This window comes from Arvicanthis niloticus, chromosome 12, assembly GCF_011762505.2.
Source record: "Arvicanthis niloticus isolate mArvNil1 chromosome 12, mArvNil1.pat.X, whole genome shotgun sequence".
Lineage (NCBI taxonomy): Eukaryota > Metazoa > Chordata > Mammalia > Rodentia > Muridae > Arvicanthis > Arvicanthis niloticus.
Genome location: NC_047669.1, coordinates 61432624 through 61438783, shown reverse-complemented (window position 1 = coordinate 61438783; position 6160 = coordinate 61432624). Strand labels below are relative to the sequence as shown.

Genomic DNA, 6160 nt, shown 5'->3' with positions numbered 1-6160 from the left:
TCTTTTGTTCTTGTGAGCCCATCAAGTCTAATTAGTAATACCTAGACTTTTGTTTATGAAAATCAAATTGATCAACATCTCAGTTTGATATACATATAAATGTATGTATGTATATATGCACATGAACATAAATATATGTATATCTATGTATTAACAATAAAAAAAGAGATCATGAATTTGAAAGAGAACAGTGGTTATTTAAAGAGGTTAGAATGGATGGAAGAGGGGATAGATGTTGCAATTATATTATAATTTCAAAGGTGAAAAACCAAAAAAATGTTTAATTAATTTGAGTTAAGTATCTGAGATGAAGTGATTTTCTTTCACAGATGCAAAATAGAATGTACTAGAATGAATGTATGTGTCTTTAGTGCAATTAAACTTTGTAAGTATATTGGGATTATTCCTGATTCAGAAATAAAAGAATTAGTGATGGTATTAAATCAGGTCTGTGAATGAATACATTATGATTTGGTTTTACATATTTATATGGTAGGGATAAACATGTCAACAGAAAATTACTGTATACTATTTTAAAATGTGGTAGAGGAGACTTGAACTCATTCAGACCCCATTGGCAAAGGCTTTCCAGGGACTAGTCTGAGTTGAGTGAATATAAATCAATTCTATAACACTGAGTCCTCTTACTTACGTGTTATCTCATCCCCAGACAGACTCTACTGTCTGTTCCATTGACCTCATTTTCTATGGATTGCAGTTCTTGCTGTGAGACATGGAGATCAAGAGACAGGGTCCTTCAGTATAGAAAATAAGTGACTCAGTCCATTGCCTTAGATACATTATTTTTGAGAAAGGCCAGGTACTTGCTTTCTTCTGAAATGATACAGGTAATTTGTTCAAAGATGTTAATCTTTGTTCTTATCCATGCTTATTAGTCTCCATAGTGCTTTAATAACTGAAAGGACATTACAGCATTAGAGTTGTCTAGACTGGCATATGGAAATAGACAAAAAAAAAAACCTTAATGTGTTTAAAAGATGTGTTTGGTACAGCGCGAACTAATTTGGGATCCCATTTATTAAGCACGGGCTGTATTCTCTCAAGTTTATTTATACAGATTGTGTAAGAACTGGAATTCTCCATGGATTTGAAAAAAAAAAATCCCATGAGGAAGATTTCATGAGCCTTTACTCCTTCGTATTAAACATTTTAATTCCATTTCATTTATAGCATCCATAAGTAAAAAGGACTTTGAATAACATTTTTATGTCTTTGATGAAAGTAAGAAAGTTTTATTTGGTTGGTTTCTTTGTTGTTGTTGTTGTTCGATTGATTTGCTTTGTTTTTACATTGATGTGAGAGTAATGCTGAAGTGAATGGTGAGTTCTCTGTCGTTTTTTTCTAAGAAGGAGATCCAAAGTTTTGTCCCAGTCCATGCACATGAGATTTACCTGGTAAAATCATTAAAATTAATATTTAGCAAATATTAGTGGGAAATAGAGCCAGTCATTTATTTCCCAATTAGACATTGGGAGGGGTTGTTAACTCTCCTAAGAGTCCTGTGCAATATATCTACATATCAGATTAGTGTTTTTTTTGTTTTGTTTTGTTTTGTGTTTTGTTTTTGTTTTTATCCTCTCATTCTCTAAGCTGGACAAGAAAATAGACTTATATCAGTGTTCTTCTACCTCAAGGTGTTTGTAAACCTGAAGCAGAGGATGACTTTTGTCTTTCAAATGCAGTTACCATAATTAACTGGAAGAAAGGGAAGGAAGAAATGTAATAATTATATTATAATCTCAAAAATAAAATGAATGACTCCATGCAAACACACATTTATTTTATTTCCTCAATTTGGCATGAGGTACTGAAAACCTGAAATTAAAATCTTATACTGGCTTGATAAGTTGATAGACATCATTCTGGTTCCTGTATGTACTTTTTTTTTTTATCAGTTTCCTGATAATTATGTAATTATCAACTATGTAATCAAAGCTTTAATTCAACACAACTGTAAACACACACACAGAATGAGAGAGAAAGAGAGAGAGAAAGAGAGAGGAGGGGAGAGATGGGGGAAGGCAGTTTTTACCAGAACCGTTTTACAGACAAGTTGCAGATGAAGACAGAAAGAGACAGAGAATGAGATGCAGGCAGAAGATCAGAACAGATCGCCAGAGTTAATTTGGGGTTAAGCAGAGCAATTTAGTCAGTAGCTGAATCAGTCAGCTTAGACTCTACTAAAACGGCTACTTAAATAATTTCAGTAACTGTTACCCTTTACTAAGAGCATGTTACTACATGCTCTGACATACAATTCACACCCATGTTCCCCTGATTTAAAATTAATGATGCCTTAATTAAAAATAAATGAGGAGCTAATGAGTTGCAATAGCTTGATAGTTTCCCAACATTCATTTCTGGTCAATCATTACCTTTTGGGGCTGGTCAATGGACACAGGCAAGGAATGCCAACAAGTTATAACTCAAGAACTAAAACAGTATGATTTGCCTAGGTGTACATCAGTAGTCTGGCTTAGACATATGCATGTGTGCACGCATGCATGCACACATAAACACATGCATCCCCACAAATATGTGCACAATAAATAAAGATATAAATAAATAAATTTAAATAAAATAAAACTGGTCACACTTGAGAGAATAAAGTTGAAGGAGATCCATGCTGCACAAAGTACTCAAGATAGTGTCCATGGAGGATGCTGCCTTCTTGACAAGCTCCTGAAAGCATCATCACTCAGCACCACACATTCTTAGTTGAAGAGCCAGCAGTTTGTTTTCTTACAAACACTATTATGTCTGTAAGATAACAGAAAGCAACGACAAGATTGGCCCATTGATTTCTCTCTTTCTGTGAGTATGGTATCTTGCACAAAGAAGGGATTGATTGGGTCAAGATAACTTTTCTATTGACCTTTCTTTGCTTCTATGCATGGGTCGCAAACCTTAAAGACCTGAGGTCAGAAAAAATCTAAAAATTCAATACGTTTACCTACTCTTGAAAAGTTTTCTTAGGTGAGGGTTAGGTCTGTTGCTATAAATGTAGCAAATGAATGAGATTGCAATTAAAATACGTCCGGGTCACACATGGTGTTTCATAACTGCCCACAGTTGAGACTGTCAGAGTGGGATACTTTGTTTCTGACTCTCTTCTACCCACCAATCCCCTGTCTATAAAACTCCTGAACTCTGTCCTGCCAAATCAATCCCCTTCTTACTCTCCAATCAGAAGAGAAAGCCCTTCATTCTCCAAAAGCCTTTTTAGCTTAATCCCACCTGGCTCTATTCATTGCTTAAACCTTTTGGGCTGTGAAATGAGCTACAGTGTCGGGCTGGGCTGCACGATTTGCAGCTTGCATTATTACTGCTTCAGCTTTACTGTGTCCAAAGGCTTAAAACATCTCTACCTAAGCTCTTGCTGCAGGGAAGAATCCTTATCTCAGCAAATGCAGTCTGAGTAGCAAGACAAAAGAGAGGCAACCTAAGCAGGGACCAAGAAGACTGCCTTAAGACTGAATACCATCGAAGAAGCCTAAGGGTATCCTCTTTTTCTCTCCCTAGAATTCCATTATAAGTATATTTTTACACTCCATCTGTGACCTAAAAAGTAATAATGTTTGTATGTATATGCTTCCTGTCTCATATAGAATAGATTTTCCCTGAAGTCAGGAGAGCCCTTTAAGGGTATATAAGCTATAAAATTTATAATAATGGTTTGGAAATAGGTTGCTAGGAGACACTACTATGTAAACAGGGTAAAGCTTTATGGTGAACTTTGTGATACTAAATCTCTAGTCATTTCAGACACTTGTGGGAATGGACACTGGAGTTCGCAAAATAAATATATCCGGAAATCATTACAACCTTTTTGTAACTACTTGCAATCATCAAAGATTGTTTCTCTGTGATGTAACAAAAATAATGTACTATACTGGTTGTCTTGATTCGATTTAGTACACTATGAGAAATTTTTTTCAAAAATTAAGAATGACATCACATAGAGTTGCTAATCTCTTATTTTTCATGTATTGTTTACTATTTTGTCCTGTGTTAATCAATAGTGTCCCTTAAACTTTTGTTGCTTTGTATTCTATTTACTGTGAATCAGACTTAAATAAATTATTTCAAGGGAGAAAGGGTAAAATTGAGTTGGCAAGATTTTAAATCCACACAGTCTACTTCTAATTAAGTTCCCAAATGGAAATAAAAAGATAAATCAGAAAACTTTGTAGAATACTTTTAGGATTGTGATGTCAATATTAAACATGAAAGTGTGTGCATGTGAATATTTTATAGATTTTTGTTGAAAAGGCATATTGTTTTCTAAGCAAACTAAAGATGGTATGATGCAGAGTCTCTGCAATCCTAGCACTCAAGACTCAATCCAATACTCAACAGGAGTATTGAAAGCCCAAGGTTAACTAGGATGGATAATGAGACTAATATCAACCTTGGATGCATAGCAAGACTCTGTCCATATAACTACATAATTAAATGTACTTTGTTTATTTTCTTTCCATCTGAATCACATAGAAAGAAATAATATGTGTTCTTTTTCTATGAAAATAAAAAATCTCTACTACTTCTCTAGGCAGTACCAACACCACCAGGGAACATCATTTTTGAGATCCCTAAGGGAAGAATATGTTTCTATTATTCTTAAAGGTCATTTTCTAGCCTTCCTTTTCATTCAGAAAACATGTGTTAAAGTCATTAAGCACAGTCTCACCACATATCACCAATAGCAGATATGAAATAAGTGGAGTAGACTAAAATATTTATAAAAATTATAATTTAATATTTTCTATTTTTATATGGATTTCTACAGATACTGACAGGCCTTTCCAAGTCCTATCTTAAAGAAATTTCAAAGGAGCAGGGAAAGGGCAGGGAAATTGAATTGTCTAATATGCAAATGCCTGTAGTACATTTTAATGAAGAAGTCTTGGTGTTCTCCATTTTATGCATTAACTAAAACAAATTCAAATAGTTAAAAAAATCAAGTTGGAAGCAAAAAGACAGAACTTTATACTACTTTAATAAACAGAGCTTAGATTTCCCTATGACCTGGTTACCTTTCTATAGTAAATATTAGGATCATTTGAAAGGTTTCTTACAGCAGCATGCTGGGCCGGCAACCTGACTTTCTGATCCCATTGATCTAAAATGGTTCTGGGTAATTTATAGTTTTAATCTTTACTTTTCTGGAGTGGCAGCTGCTACTGTTGACAAAACACCGTGACAATGTCTCCTGAAAGATAAGAGACATAGAGAGAACTGCTTAGACAAACGCTCATAGGTAGCAAACCGTAGGCAGAATAAGGAACTGTAACTTGAGTAAACAAAAGAAGAAAGCTGTCTAAAGAAATCAGAGAGTAATTATCACCATGGACTTTACCCTGCCACCATGAAGTAGACTAAGCCGTTCCAGTACTGAAGCCAACATGAACACATACAGACTCTACATTCGGGAAGTATTGATGTGATGCTATCCACCAGAAGCCACACATTGGCAAAATTTAGAGCTCTTGATCTACGTTTGCAAAAGTGCATGGGTCTTCACCTGTAGCTATTTTATATCTGCAAAGGTTTGGGTGACGCAAGCATCCCTAACGTTCTACATCCACTTCTGCCCTTTTGTCTTAAGCTTCAGCAAATACATTACATATAGCTATTTAAATGAAATAATGCCACTGCTCATGTGGTTGGAGAAAATGTTATAAAATCCAAAAATAACAATAGCAAGATTTGTCTTTGTTTCGGTAAATCTATTTGATATTTTATTAAAGGAAGATTAATGACGTTGTGTTCTTTCATTACATTTATCTGCTTATCAAATGAAAGTGAAATATACCAAATATCGAAACATTAGACAGAGCATCTATTTTCCCATCTTCCTGTTCAGTGGCGGGAAGGCACCAAATAAATGTTAAGACTGCTGAAGGCTTTGGAAAGAAGAGGAGCTACCCTTTGGACATTTTTTCTCTTTTCATTAATTATAAGAATTCTGGTGGATGCCCCTGGCACATTTCCTGTGTATCCAAACACACTGTTACTGTTTGCTATTATCCAGGGGAGACATCAAATATTCTGAAGAGGCAACAAGAAGTCTCAACATGGTATTTCAGGAGAAAGAGACCACCTTGTCTCCTAACAACTATAGATAACAGTAAAATCA

The 6160-nt window shown here is 34.8% G+C and overlaps 1 protein-coding gene across 2 annotated transcripts in view; it reads left to right on the top strand.

Annotated features, from left to right (window-relative positions):
• Tmprss15 (transmembrane serine protease 15) overlaps positions 1–6160 on the top strand; it is a 101389-nt gene that overhangs the window by 74780 nt on the left and 20449 nt on the right. The gene's annotated exons all lie outside the window — the stretch shown is intronic.